Below are 14,820 nucleotides of genomic sequence, written 5' to 3' on the forward strand. Positions count from 1 at the left end.
CAATAATTTTCAAAATGCAAATGAGCAAACAAATCCAAAGCCACAAAAATGTATGGGGCACATGTTTGAAAAGGATCCTCTTAGTGCTGTGTAGAGTAAATCTAAGAGTTTGTAAGGGTCAAAGTATCACTTCTGAATGTTTTAGGGCAATTTGATAGATATATAAATGTCCATTTGGGGGAAGTTTTAGTATTTTTGAAAAAAATATCAGAATCCCACAAGTGATCCTCTTGATTAGAAAAATAACATATAGGAGAAAATGGTGATTCCAGGTATATTTCCTATATATGTTAAAATTTTTACATCCCACCTTGAGTCTCAAGTTTCCATTTCCATCCTTGAAAAAGGGTGTGTGTGTGTGTGTGTGTGTGTGTGTGTGTGTGTGTGTATGTGTGTTTCTGTGAGACTTGTGGCCCAGACCACTTCCTTTCCTATGGCATGGACTGTTATGATCTGGGAGGGGAGTGGTTAACTCCAAAGGGGCAAGATCCTGTCTTTAGCCCTAATCCAAAATAAAATTTTGGTGAAGCCTGAATAAAACTTCAGTTTTTGGCTCATTTGTAAGTTTCTAAAAAAGCTTGTACCACTATCCCCATTTCCCATACAGTGTGCAATATGAAATAGGTATCAGATATAGAACTGCTTTTATTATGCAGACCTTGAATAAAATATAAAGACATCACAGGACAAATACAGAATTATAATGTAAGTTGCATTTCAAGCCCGAGTAGTTTTGGGAGCTGCTGCTTAGGCTTAGACATAATACTGGATTGGTGGAGAAAATGATGACAACACTGAGTGAGAGGTAGACTTGTCATGTGAGCTTTGGAAAGGAAATGCATTCTTCTTTTTTGGAAAGAGATTTATGTGGTTGTAGACCCTCTTCTGGGAGATACACATAAGGGGCAAGAGGAGTGGAGAGGAAGAAAAGAGGGAGGGAAAGAGAGAAGAAAAGTGGGAGGGGAAGGAAGAAAGGGAGAATGAGAGACAGAAAAAGAGAGACAGAGACAGAGAAAAAGAGAGAGACAGAGAGACAGAGACAGAGAGAGACACAGAAACAGAGACAGACAGACAGACTTTGGAAGGTAGACATATAGGAAAAAGCCAGCTCTTCAACATGTCCTTATTTCCAGGTTGCCTCCCTAGAGACTTTGGGGAGTTTCCCCTTGGGTGAGATTGAGACCTCACTCGCTAGGATGAGCTGAGATATCTCACTCTCAGGGAGAGAGTTCATTCACTTTGTGTATTTTCTGGTGTATTCTAGTCTGTAGAACTTCTCTGTACTTCTTTTTGCCATTTGCTTCGATAAATGGATTTACTAGTTGTGAATGTCTTTCGTACAATTAGTGTATGGTGAGAAGGAGGTAAGTCTGAAAGTATAAACTTGGGGTTATGGCTTCCTTCCTAAGGGTTAGCAACAAGCACAGCTAGCAGCTTTGTTACTTTTGAATTTTAAAAAAAAACAAACCAAAAACAAAGTCATGCCCTCACACTACTTACAAGTGAGAAATAGAATTATAGTCCAACACTACTCTTTTCTCTCGGAAGAGAATAGAGTGACCAGCTTAGTGGACCCTTTGCCTGCTCCCCTCCAGGGAGGAATTCTGTTGGATGTGGTGGGCAAGACTTCAGAGATATTTACCAATTCTTCCCTCATGGATCAAACTTAGACTATTTGTATGAATATATATGTATGTACACACACACACACATACACACACACACACACACACACATATATATACCCCTGTAGCATAAATTGTATAATAAAATACTCAAAAGTCCATTATACTCTCCCTGGAAGGGAAAGGCAGTTTCTGGAACTGCTGTGAAAATATTCCTCATTTACCTCAGACCTACACTATTTGGGCAATTCATAACAATATACAGGTTGGCAAATCTATCTTTTGTGGTAGATATTCTTCTCTGAGGAGTGTGCTATTAAGGAAATAATTTCCTTCTGGAAATTCAACCCAAATTCAGGAATTCTTGAACTCAGGAGGAACTCATGAAATAATCTCTACTGCTACAAATATTCATTTATGTGAATGCTAGCTTCTAATTATGCTCATAAGTGGAAGCAAAAAGGCAGAAGAAAGTATTTAGGACATAGAGGTCCCCTCACCACCTTTTGGTCTGGAAATCCAAGGGAAAGAAAGTGAGAAAAAAGAAAAAAAGGAGAAAAGAGGAAAGCTGCTTCACAGTTCACTTATAGAACAGGGAAGGTCTGGTTCTTCCAAGAAGAATCTGCTTCCCACAATCCTCAATTATCTTGGAGGAAGCCTAAGTCACTAGGGAGTAATCAAAGGAGTATCCTTGGTCTTAGCAAGGAATAAAGGCACATATCTATCTCATGACCAGTAACATGGTTGAATTTATTTGAGGACTGATAAAATTGATCATGGGCTCCCCTCATTACCTCATTGCATTTAATTCTTTGTCCCTTGGAAGACATGTCAAAATGATTTAAGTATTTTTAAATTCAAAACCTGGCCAAGTAACATGGCATGGTTTCCCAATGCTGCTGCAAGAATGCAATTATAGATTAGGTCCCATTATAATGAATTCAAAAGTACAGATCTTTGTTGTCTTGGAATTTTGTTGTGTCCCTAAAGATAGGAGTTTGGAATTTGTATATTTATAGGAAGAGCTCAGAAATCTCTGTTTTTGAGGGTTTTGTTGTAATGCTTGTAAAAATTAGGATTTAGCCTGAATTACCAAGAGAGTTCATGAAAATCTGTGATTGATTCATGTTTCTTTCTATAATTCTAACTATAATGGTGGATTTTGATGATGTGGATACTTTCCCAAGGGAAATCAAACATTTTGCCCACTTTATAGCATCAATTGAATACAAATGAATTACAGTTATTTATAAAATATATATATTACAGATAGTTCTAACATGAACTATACTGGCATTTTCTAATCAATTATGGGAATTATTAATTTTATGGCATTTTTATAACACATTTTTGTGCACAATGTTGAGGATATGTTATTCTTTCTAGATTTTTCCCCCCATTGGAAAAAGAGCAGAAATCTGTGGCTGCTGTAGAAAGGACTCTTAAATTTCTTGATTCTTTATATGGAGCAATGATTTAATATGTATTGATGAAAGGTGTTAATTCTCCTAATACTGATTCCTGATGACACTACTTCCTCCAACTATCTTATGTGGCCATATTTAGCTACTCCTTCAAAGCTTTGTAATAACTCCTTGCTATAATTACTGTACAAATTATATGAATTAGGTAACACAGATCTTATAACTTCTCTGAATGCTTTAATGGAAAAATAATAAAAATTCTTTAAAAATTATGTGAATGATCAAAAATGGTAGAATTTCAGTGCATTAGAAAATTTTACACTATTAAAAAGGCAATTTAATGATTTAAGCAATGATGATATTTCTATTTGTTTCATTATCTACATTGAAGAGTCCAATATACATATTCAATTCCATTTAGTAAACATTTATTCCTTTGTAATGCAAGGTGATGCTACTAATGGTTATTATTCTTTTGTGTATGTCGAGGCTTGTCTGCAAAGACCATCATGTTATCCACAAGCCATTTCCATGTTTGTGTGTTAAAGACCATCCTTTGGAGTTTCTCTGGGGAAGGCATTGTGTGATACTAGAAAGAGGATTTGGTTAGGAGTTAAGATATGCATTCTGTAGTCCTGGTTCATCTACTGATTAGCTCTGAAATGAGGAGAAATCATAGAATTTTTCTGCTTATTTTCTACCTATGGGATAATATATAGCATTTCTGTAGTAGTTTAAGTTTTCAAAACACTTTACAAGAATTAACTCATTATTTTCCCAAAACAATTTAGGGAGATAGGTGCTTTATTATGCCCATTTTACAGAGAGGAAACAGGTTGATAGAGGCTAAATGACTTGCCCAGGATCACATTGCTGTCAAGGGTCTGAGGCTAGATTTGAACTTATGTCTTCCTGACTCCAGGTCCAGTGCTATAGCCACTATGCCACCTAACATATGATATGCTACTTGACTTACAGAATTGTGAGAATCAAGTGAGATTATGTCTATATCTATATCCATATCTGTATCTGTGTCTATATCTATCTCTATCACTATCTATCTATCCATCTAACTAGAGAGAGAGAGAGAGAGACAGAGACAGAGAGAGAGAGAGAAATATGCTTTTGTACAGATCACTGTACAAACTGTAAGGTGGTATAATGGAAAGATCAATAGATTTGGAGTCAGAGGACCTGGGTTCAAGCCCTACTTCTGCCAATTATTACTTGTGTAAATTTGAGCAAGTTGAGGTTCATTTAGAGTAATGGAATACATGGCCTCTAAAGTTCCTTATAGCTTTAAATCTATGCTGTATGAATCTACACACACACACACACACACACACACACACACACACACACACATGCTATGAATGCACATGATTGATTATTAATTGAGTCAGACTTATTAGCTGTTTGCTAGAGTTAGCTTGACTTAATGGATAGATCCCTAAAGAAGACATACTCAAATCCTTTCTCAGATACTTAGCTGTGTGACCCTTGGGTAGGTCACTTAATTTCCCTGTGCCTCAGTTTCCTCATGTGAAAAATGAGGGGGTTAAACTTGATGGCCTCTGTTGTCCTTGGCAGCCCTAAATCCATGATTTCATGATTCTACATAGAAATGTGAACAGCGAACAATACTAATTTCTCAGTCACATTGATAGACTGTAGTCGATCTCTCTGACTCAAGGTTACAATTGGACTAATTCTGTCAAAATCCTGCCACTGCACATGTAGAAATTAGAAGGTATACCTAATCATATTCAATGCCATTTCTTCACTGAAACCTCTTCGAGTACACTGGCAAAGAGACTAAATCACAAACCTGTTCTTCCCCAGGCTTTGCATCCATTGGATTTATTAAGGAATTCTTACTTTCTTGAACACCTTGATATAATTTTTTAACTTTTGCATAAGGGAAATTTAAATATAGTTTGTGGAAATAACCAAATCAAAAGGAAAAACCAAATTCTTCCTTAGAGGATGCAGACCTCTCCATCATGCTCAGTAGTTTTAGTATCACTTTGCTCTTTCTAATTTCCCTTCATTTTCTCATGATTAAGGTCTTGATGGGCAAAGGTTCAAGCACATCTCAGATCTCATAGCAATGTTCTTATTCATTATATTCAGATGTTAAAGATAAAGTGGGTTCCTTCATAATTTTTTTTTGCTCTCAGTGCATAGCATCTGAAACACAGTTGTTTCTATTCATGCACTTATGTGTTAATAGAATTCACACACATACATACATATGCCTTTTAAAGTGAATTTTATATTTTTGGGAGAAGAGAGGAACTTTTGACTTCTTCAACATAGATAACTCCTGGTGTGAAAATTTTCTCTTCTCATGTGGCTCATAATCTGGTCTGTAAATGATATTCTTGAAGGATTTCTGGGGTCATTGACAGAGGTCAAGTGACTTATTCATGGTCACACAGCTATTTTACATTGGAGGCAGACTATGAACCTTGATTTTCCTGACTCTAAGGCCAACCTTCTATCTTCTGTGCTAGGCTGCTTCTCAGACTTTTAGAATGTTATGTTAAATAAACTTTATATCTTACATTTTTATTATGTCCCTGAGGCATTAGAATTTTTTGAAATGCAAATTCAAATGATTCATTCATTTTGAACATACATACTGTTATTTTTAGTTGTCTTTATTAAACTCTGTATTGGATGAACATAATGTTTCTGGCACATCATGTCCTCTTCATTTACATCTGGATGCTAGAAATGAATTGACTTTATAAACTTGCTTCCTTCCCCCCTCCCCCAGTACAGTATTTAGTGTATTATTTGTGTAGGCTAATCTATTCCATCTTGGTTGGAAATTATGGTTAGTGTTTTGACAAGCATCACTTTTAGAAGAATCCATGATCTGCATAAAAAGTGAGTAATTGGATTTAAAGCTGTCATTTTCCTTTTATTTAGATTAACCAGTTGATCACAAATCCCAACTTGTTCGAGTGTGTGTGTTTGTGTGTGCGCATGTGACAATGACAATTTCTTCCTCCCTATAGGCTCATGACACTTACAATAGTGGGGGAATAAGATATAGCCAGTAGACACTATGCCTGTTCCCCCAGAATTAGTAGGAAATCCCTCATCCCTTAAGGAATTTGGAAATCTTTATTTACATGTATTTCATAAAATTTTGGATGACTGTGTTGAGATACACATTTGTTTTCTGCAGTACAAAATCACTGAGAGAATTTACTTAAGGAGCATTAACATGTGCATTGCCATTACCTAAGCAAATCATGTTAAGAAAAATTGAGTGCCACCAAGGAGGTTAGAGCTGTAAAGGACCTTTGGATCATTTAGTCAAGGTTAGTGAAATAACACATTTCTGATTTATTAGATAGTTTTGGCACTGCGGGTTTAATATATGGAGAAGTTGAATGTGTGTGTTCTTAATTCAGGAAAACACAGAGCAAGAATTCATTTTCACCTTTGCAATGTTCAAGATAACAAAATTATCTTAAAGGATGTTGCATATTAAATGGAAAATTTAGATACTCACCTGTCAGTGAATGGTCATGCATTGGAGTGAATTTTGAAATAGATTTCATAGGAACAAATTTATGTATCTGTAATTAAGGTTTATGATCAGAAGGATTATACTTAGTTGTTTGCTTTGAGACTGGGTCTCCCTCTCTCCTGTAGGCTGGGAGTAGCATGTTTACTCATGGGCACAACCCTACTGCTAACTCTAATGGAAGTTTTGACATGCTTTGCTTCCAGCCTGGGTCAATCAGGCTGGCCTTACCTGTCAGCCCTATTACATCTCAAGGACTACTGAACTCATACAATTCACCAGACCCAACTTCCTAAGTAGCAGGAATTACAAGCATGTACCACTATACCAGGTTACTTGGTGTTGATAGGGGAAAGAATTTTTTTTCTTTTGCGGAAAAGAGTAATTAATTCCTTGAAATAGATCTTCAGTTAAGTAACAATGTCAGAAAGCCCACCAGGGCAGATTCCCAAAATCTCTCTAGTGTAATTAAAATGCCTGGACATAAAAATTCCAATAGCATTTTGTTAAAAACATAAATACATGGAGTTACCTTAGAACAAGCATCCAGCCTAGCTTATACCAATGTCTACTGCACTCAGGCTACGATCCACACTGAAAAAAACATTTATATTTTGTAAAACAGCGGCTGCTGGTTTTATCAATAAAGTTGGAGCAGATGGCTTATATGTATATGTGTGAAAATCTGTTTTTAACTTTTTAATGTTAAAAAGATTCAATTTTGCTGCATTAGCATGCAATTTTATGGGCCCGAATTTTGAAATTCTGCTTATTTTAGAACAGACAAAAAAACCCTCAAGTTTAAACCATGCCAACTGTAGGTACAAGCAAAATATCTGTGTATGAATACCATGTGTGGTCCATTAAGTTTATCATAAGAATCAGATTGGAGAGGTGGCATTTATTTTTGTATAGTGAACATAAATGATCAGTTAAGAACCTTACTGGAAATGTTGGAGAAGAGAACAATTCTTAAGCTGGTAAGAGTTCTGTAGTTTTTAATATTATACAGCATCTTGCCTCTTTGAAGTCACTCATCCAGCAACCTCAGCTACACAGGAGGTATCTGAAAACCAGAGAGTGAACAGCCAAAATTGATTTCTAAATGTTTAAGGACTAAATTTCAGATAACTTTTTGCAGGGCTGGGTGGGAAGAACCCAGTAAGTGCTTTGTCACATCTATTTATTTTTATTTTATACACATATCTAACAAGCTTTTTTGCATGTGCTCTTGGGCAGATGAAAGTAGCAATTGCAGAGTTAAGGAAGAGGAGAGAAAGGGAATGAAAGCTTGTTGGTAGATCATAGGACCTTTTGTTGGTTGAGAGGCAGCATTTTATAATAGAAAAGCTCTGAACTTTAAGTTGGGAGTTCTCTTTTGGTTACTGGCTAGTCATATGAATTAAGCCAAATCTCAACTATTCTGTGCCTTAGTTTCCTTACCTGTAGAAAAGGGATAATAATACTTGCATTGTACTATTTATCTCACTATTTATGTGAGGATCACGTAAGATAGCGCATATGAAGTACTTCAGTAGAGGAACAGGTCTGGGAAGAAAGAGAATAAATTCAGTTATTGACATGTTGAGATTGAGATGTTTACAAGATATCCACTTTGGAATGTTGAGGAAACATTGGACGGTACTGGCACACTGGAGAGGGACTAGGCCTGGGGATATAGATAGGGATATTATCTTCACAGAGATAATAATTGAACCTGTGTGAGCTTGCGAATTCATCAAGCAAGAGAGGAGAGATAGAGGAGAGGACCAAGGACAGAGCTCTAGGGTTACACCCAAAATTATGAGGTGGAATATGGATGATGATCTAGTAAAGAAAATGGAGAAGGAATAGTTAGATAGGTAGGTGAAAAATGAAGAGAGGTAGATGTCATGAAAACTGAGAGGAGAGGGTGACAATGTCAAACGATGCAAAAAGGTTGAAAAAGAAAATGAGGATGGAGAGAAGCCTATCAGATTAGACAATTGTGAGTTGTTCCTTTTAATGTCTTGGGACATTTACTCTAAACTCATTTCTATAGGGTGTTGCAAAGAAAATACCCTAATTTCCTCCATGCTTGCACAACCTCATTTTAAAAAATGCTGAGCTAATTTGAATAATGTGGAAATGAGACTACAAAAACACTTGTGGGGAAACAGAAAGAATCATTTCTTAGATGCCATTCTTCATATAGATTGACCATTCTTACAGCTGACCTTCATTAATTCAGATTCTCTCCACTTTGACAGGTTGCAAAAGCTACCTGTCTAGTTCATATTTCCAAATGACTGGGCAAAGTGATAACAAAAATGTGTAAGTGAAGGATCTATGATTTGTTTGACATCATATCAGCCAAGAGCTACCTCCACCAATGAAGATTTCAACTATCTGTGAATTAGCAGAGAAACCAAGGATCATTGCTTGAAATACAATGAAGTTAAAATACTTGCCTGAGGTGAAATATAGTATGTCTCAGAGGGTAGATTTGAACTCAGGTCTTCCTCTCCAGCACTATACATAATACATGTGTAATAATGTAATACATGTATGATAGATACACTTGTATCTATTTTTGAGCCCACAACCTCTTGCAATTGGAGTATTTACATACGTGCATGTAGACATACACATGGAAAAAGAATATGATTTGTGCCAATATGGGAATTCTGCACAAGGAAGAGATTTCCGGGATATTAGGGCTAAAGAGGACATCTGTTGTGTATGCGTTTTAAAATTTGGCCTAAGCATGCAATTTGGCAGAGGGGTGGACATTCCTGGCACTTACTGAGTGCAACCATATCTATTCTTAACACTAGTCCTAAAAGTCAAAATAATCGAGAAATGCAATACTATTCCTCTGGTTCCTGATGGTTTTTGTAGTTAAAAAAGGCATCTTTTCATCCTAACTTTAAAAAATTTTTAAACATTTTTATTTAAAGTTTTGAGTTCCAAATTCTATCCCTCCCTCATTCCCTTCTCCTCCCCACCCCTGTAATCAGATCTAGATTATACATGTGCAATTATGTAAAACATTTCCGCATTAGTCATTTTGTATAAATGACAAATGAAAGAAAAAATGAAAGAAAGTGAAAAATAGCATTCTTCAGTCTATATTCAATCAATATCAGTTCTTTCTCTGGAGGCTGACATTATGCTTCATCATTAGTTCTTTGGGATTGTCTTGGATCATTATATTGGTGAGAATAGCTAAATCATTCACAGTTCATCATATGATGTTATTGCGTTTACTGTGTACAATGTTCTCCTGGTTCTGTTCACTTCAGTTTGCATCAGTTCATATAAGTCTTTCCAGGCTTTTCTGAAATCATCCTGCTTATCATTTCTTACAGCACAATGATATTCCATTACAACATATACCACAGCTTGTTTACATCCCTATGATTTTCAATTCTTTGCAATCAAAAAAAGAGCAGCTATAAATAATTTTGTACAAATTGGTCTTTCCCCCTTTTTTCATCCTAACATTCTTAAGCAGACATTTATTAACGCCATAAAAATAACATTATAATTCCCCTAAGTTTCTCAGCTTCACTAAAGCTTTCCTTGGGCTCATTCAGTGAGATCTGGAGAAATTGTTCAAATTGAAGGCTGGGGATGAGGTTCTAGACCATTGATGAATTTCAATGTTATTTCTTTTGCATTCTTTTGTAATAAAAACACCTCATTCTTTTTAGTAAACAGATTTGGGGCAGCAGATGGGATTAGCATCAAGTCTGTGATTCTCTCAAGGGAGTAGTATGATTTGTTTGCAACAAGATTAAAACTTGGATGAATCCTAATTTGGATTCAATGGCATTTTAATATTTAATTTTTTAAAATCAGGAAAAGCTTAGTGAAAGATTTGTCCTAACCTCTTACTACACAAATATTATTTTTTAAAAAGCTAACCATATTGAGGAATTTAGAAACACCCTCAAAAAAGAGTAACCTTAACTTTCATAGAAGAGGTACCATTATGTAATCTGAATAAAAGGAATGTAGGAGTCTTAAACTCATTTTCTATTCTCAACACTGTAACTGATCCCCTTTATTCATCGGGTCCTTTGCTCCATACTATAGGCACCTAAGTGGTGCAGTGGATAAGGTGCTGGACTTAAGAGTTGTGAAGACCAGAGGTCAAATCCAGCTTCTGACATTTATTAGCTATATGACCCTGGGAATGTCATTTGACCTTTGTCTGCCTCAGTTTTCTCTCCTGTTAAATGGAGATGATAATAGTACAACCTCCCAGAGTTGTGAGGATTAAATGAGATAACATCTTATCTCCTTTGCAAAGTAAAGCATTTTGCAAATCTTAAAGTGCCATATAAATGATGGCCATTATTATTATTATTATTATTTGCTATGTCTTGCACAGTACCAATACACCAGGAAAAGCATAGAGGTCTGATAAATATTTGGTAAATTAGCTATACACACACAAACACACACGTGTGTGTGTGTAGACCTCATTTACCTTTATGAATGTAGTGCATGGTTCAGTCTCCCAAGCTCTGGGCTTACACAAGCCAGGCAGAGTCTTAATGACAGCCACTTCGAAATATCATTATATCTCTTGCTCACCATCCCCTCCCCCACGTTTACTCTGGGAACATATCTGAATAGAGCTGGTCTATGTTTCCACGGATGTGAGTGAAGGATACCACAACTCATTCAAGCAATCAAGGGAATATTAGGTACAGGGTAGATATAATTCCATCACCCAAAAAATGAAAATAAAATGCAAATGGATCAAATAGTCTATAAACAATCAATACTCCCCTTTTGGGGGAGTACCTATTCTTCAGAGTCCTGAAGTTCTGCAGAATGATAATGTCAACCAGTAGTTGAGCTCAGTGATGTCAAAGGCAGTTGGAACAGGGGCCATTAATCTATATATAAGGATCCCTGTGGGCTGCATATTGACAGTTTTAAAAGGCAATGTTATCTACGTTTTAGTGTATTATTGTTTATTTTGTTAAATATTTCCAAATTACATTTTAATCTGGTTCTGCTGCACTGGGCATTGCCTGTTTGGACCTCTGTTTCAAACCCTTATAAGGGAAATGCATTTTGAATTGCCAACCAGGCAACATCCTGACATTCTTCTCATTCACTTTCACATCAGAGATTCGGAGGGTATGGAATCTCCCTGGAAGGGAAATACAACCTGAAAAGACAACCCCCTTCCCATTGGACATGTACTAAAACACTGGTCATATCAGAGGGCAGCTAGGTGCTACAGTGGATAGAATACCAGGCCTGGAAACAGGAAGATTCATCTTCCCGAGTTCAAATCTGGCTTTAGACACTTACTAGTTGTGTGACCGTGGGCAAGTCACTGAACTCTGCCTCAGTTTTCTCATCTGTGAAATGAGATGGAGAAGGCAATGGCAAACCATTCTAGTATCTTTGCCAATAAAACTCCAAATAGGGTCACAAAGAGTCAGATGTGACTAAAATAAATGAACAACAATAAAATATCGGAGGACAAAGTCTGCATCCCTTACTCCTCTATATTGTGTCTCTTTCTACTAATCTTCATAGTTCCAGGGACCATATTTTGCATCTTTACTTTGCATCTGCTGCCCTGCCTGGTTGTAATTCCATTGAACAAGATGCTTCTTCTAGAATAAGCTCATTACTCCTAAACCCAATACCATGCTTCTAACTCAAGGCCTCATTGATACTATCTCCTTCAGCCTCCTCTCTGAAAGGAGGTCCAGAGGGTAGAGTACCAAACTCCCCTCAATGCCTTTCTTTATAGAGGACAGAAACTGGACTCAGTTCACTCCACTTTATATCTGCAGCCTTTCCTCCATGAAAAAAATTGCCCCCACATGGGATACCCCCTGGCCTCCCATCTTTCTTTTCTCCTGCCTTTCTTGCCTCCTTTTGTGTGTTGTCTCTTCCTTTAAATTACAAACTCCTTGAGGGCATGGAGTCTTTCTTTTTATTAATTGTATCCTAGCACTTACCACAGTTCCTAGCACACAGTAAGCACTTAATAAATATTCATTGTCTTGGATTGTTGCTTAGGAGATTTTCCTTTTCTCTGTAGAATGCCACATCCCTGAACATTTGAAATGGGAGTTGCTAGTGAGGCATCCTTTAAAAAGGAATTCTCAATGCTCTTCAAGAAGACAGAGGTCCAGACACACCCATCATTCAGATGATATCCATAGCTAGCACATTTTTGAAAGCTTATGTTCTACTACAACTGGTTTTCCAATGTGGGGTATAAGTTATCTTGATACTACATCACTGTCCTGGTGCTACCATATCTTAGACTGAGAAGCTCCCATCTTTGGGGCACTTAGCTATGTAGTTCCCCTCTCTTATTGCTAGTCTATGTCTAAGAGTATATGGTTCCCATGTACTTTACTCTAAGGCAGGCATTAATGGTTCCTGAGGCAACCCTTCCATCTGTCAACATATAATGATCTCATGATTCTGGTCTGAGTCTAACTTTGCTTAAAGGCAAAAGAGTGAAGGGGTCGAAAGGTTCTATATGTTCCCTTTCACAAAGAGAGAGTTTCTTTCACAACACACTGTGCCACAACCACTTAATCTTGGGGGCAGGCACCTCGTGAAACCTATCCTCCAGGAGGTGTGAAGTGGCCATACTCTCCCCTGGAAAATACAAAATTCCAAACAAGTGTTCATGACTTTGTCAATCAACAAATCAAAAATAATTTATTAAGTAATTAGTATGCTTTCTGTGTGTTAAACCCTGAGAATACAAAGGTAGGGGGAAAAACCCTCAAGGATATCACATTCTAATGAAGAAGACAACATGTAAATAATAATCTCAGAGGGGAAGGCTCTAAAGGAATCACAAAGGTCTTAGATTTGCAATGAAACTTGAAGGAATTCAGGAAAGACAGGCATCAAGATGTGAAGAGGGAGAGCATTCTAGGCATTGGAGACAGCCAGTGCAAAGGCACAGAGAAGAGAATATGGAGTATCACATGTGAGGAACAGCAAACAAGCCACTGTAGCTGGATCATAAAATTTGGGAATGGGAGAAAAGTATAAGACGACTAGAAATGTAGAAAGGGAACAGTTTATAAGGTTTACAAAGAACATTAAATGCCAAGCAGAGTATTTTATAGTTTATAATGGAGGTAATAGGGAGCCACTGGGGTTTAGTGAGTAGGGTGGAGGTGACATGATCAAATTTGGACTTTAGGAAAATCACTTTGACAGATGAATGAAGGAAGCATTGGAGTAGGAAGAGACTTGAGGCAAGGACACCAGATTAGAAGGCTGTTGCAATAGTCTAGACAAAATGTGGTGAGAGCCTGTACAAGGTGGCTACTATATGAATGGAGAGAAGAGGACATATGTGAGAGATGGCAAGATCTGGCAATGTATTAGATATGTGGGGTAAATGAGAGGGAGAAGTTGAGAAAGATATTCTAGTTGACTGACTAGGTAATTGGGAAGATGGAAGTATCCTCAACAGTAATAGGGAAGTTTGGAAGAGAGGATGATTTAGGGGAAAAGGTAATACATTCTATTTTGAACATATTGAGTTTAAAATATCTACATCTAGTTTCAGATGTATAAAAGGTAGTTGGTACTAAAGCATGGTGGCTATGATGCCTGCTGCTAGAGAAAATTGAGGCTGGTGGATCACTTGAATTTGGAAGTTCTGAATTATAACGGGTCTAAAGTCAATTAGATGTCTGCATTGAGTCCTACAACAATGATGAGCCTTTGGGCAGTGGAGTGTTAGGGTGAACCAACTTAGGTTGGAAAATTGGAGCAGGTTGAAGCTTCTATGTTGATCATAACTGAGATGAAGCTGGTCACTATATTTCCAGCCTGGGTGAGATAGGAAGACCAAATCTAAACAAAAAAAGTAGTAGGCTAGCTCAGAAGAAAGACTAAGGCTAGAAATCTGGATCTGATAATCATATCAATAGAAATCATAATTGAACTAATGGAAGCTGAGATCACAGGTGAGATAGTTTCTAGGGAAAAGAGGAGAGGGTCTATGATGATCTTGGGGGATACCCACTTATTAGTAAGTCAATGAGGTGTGAAAATATTGTTGTTTGTCCTTCATTTTCAAAGAAGACTGATGACACCATGGGGTAATATCTTGATTTGTGCATTAGATTTATGTGTGGCAGAGTTGCATAAAGTCGTCAGCCTCACTCTCTTCCAGAGCCATTGAAGTCCAGTGGCAGGATAAAAGTCAAGATGACTGGTGATGTCC

This window comes from Trichosurus vulpecula, chromosome 8 (assembly GCF_011100635.1).
Source record: "Trichosurus vulpecula isolate mTriVul1 chromosome 8, mTriVul1.pri, whole genome shotgun sequence".
NCBI classification, from domain to species: domain Eukaryota; kingdom Metazoa; phylum Chordata; class Mammalia; order Diprotodontia; family Phalangeridae; genus Trichosurus; species Trichosurus vulpecula.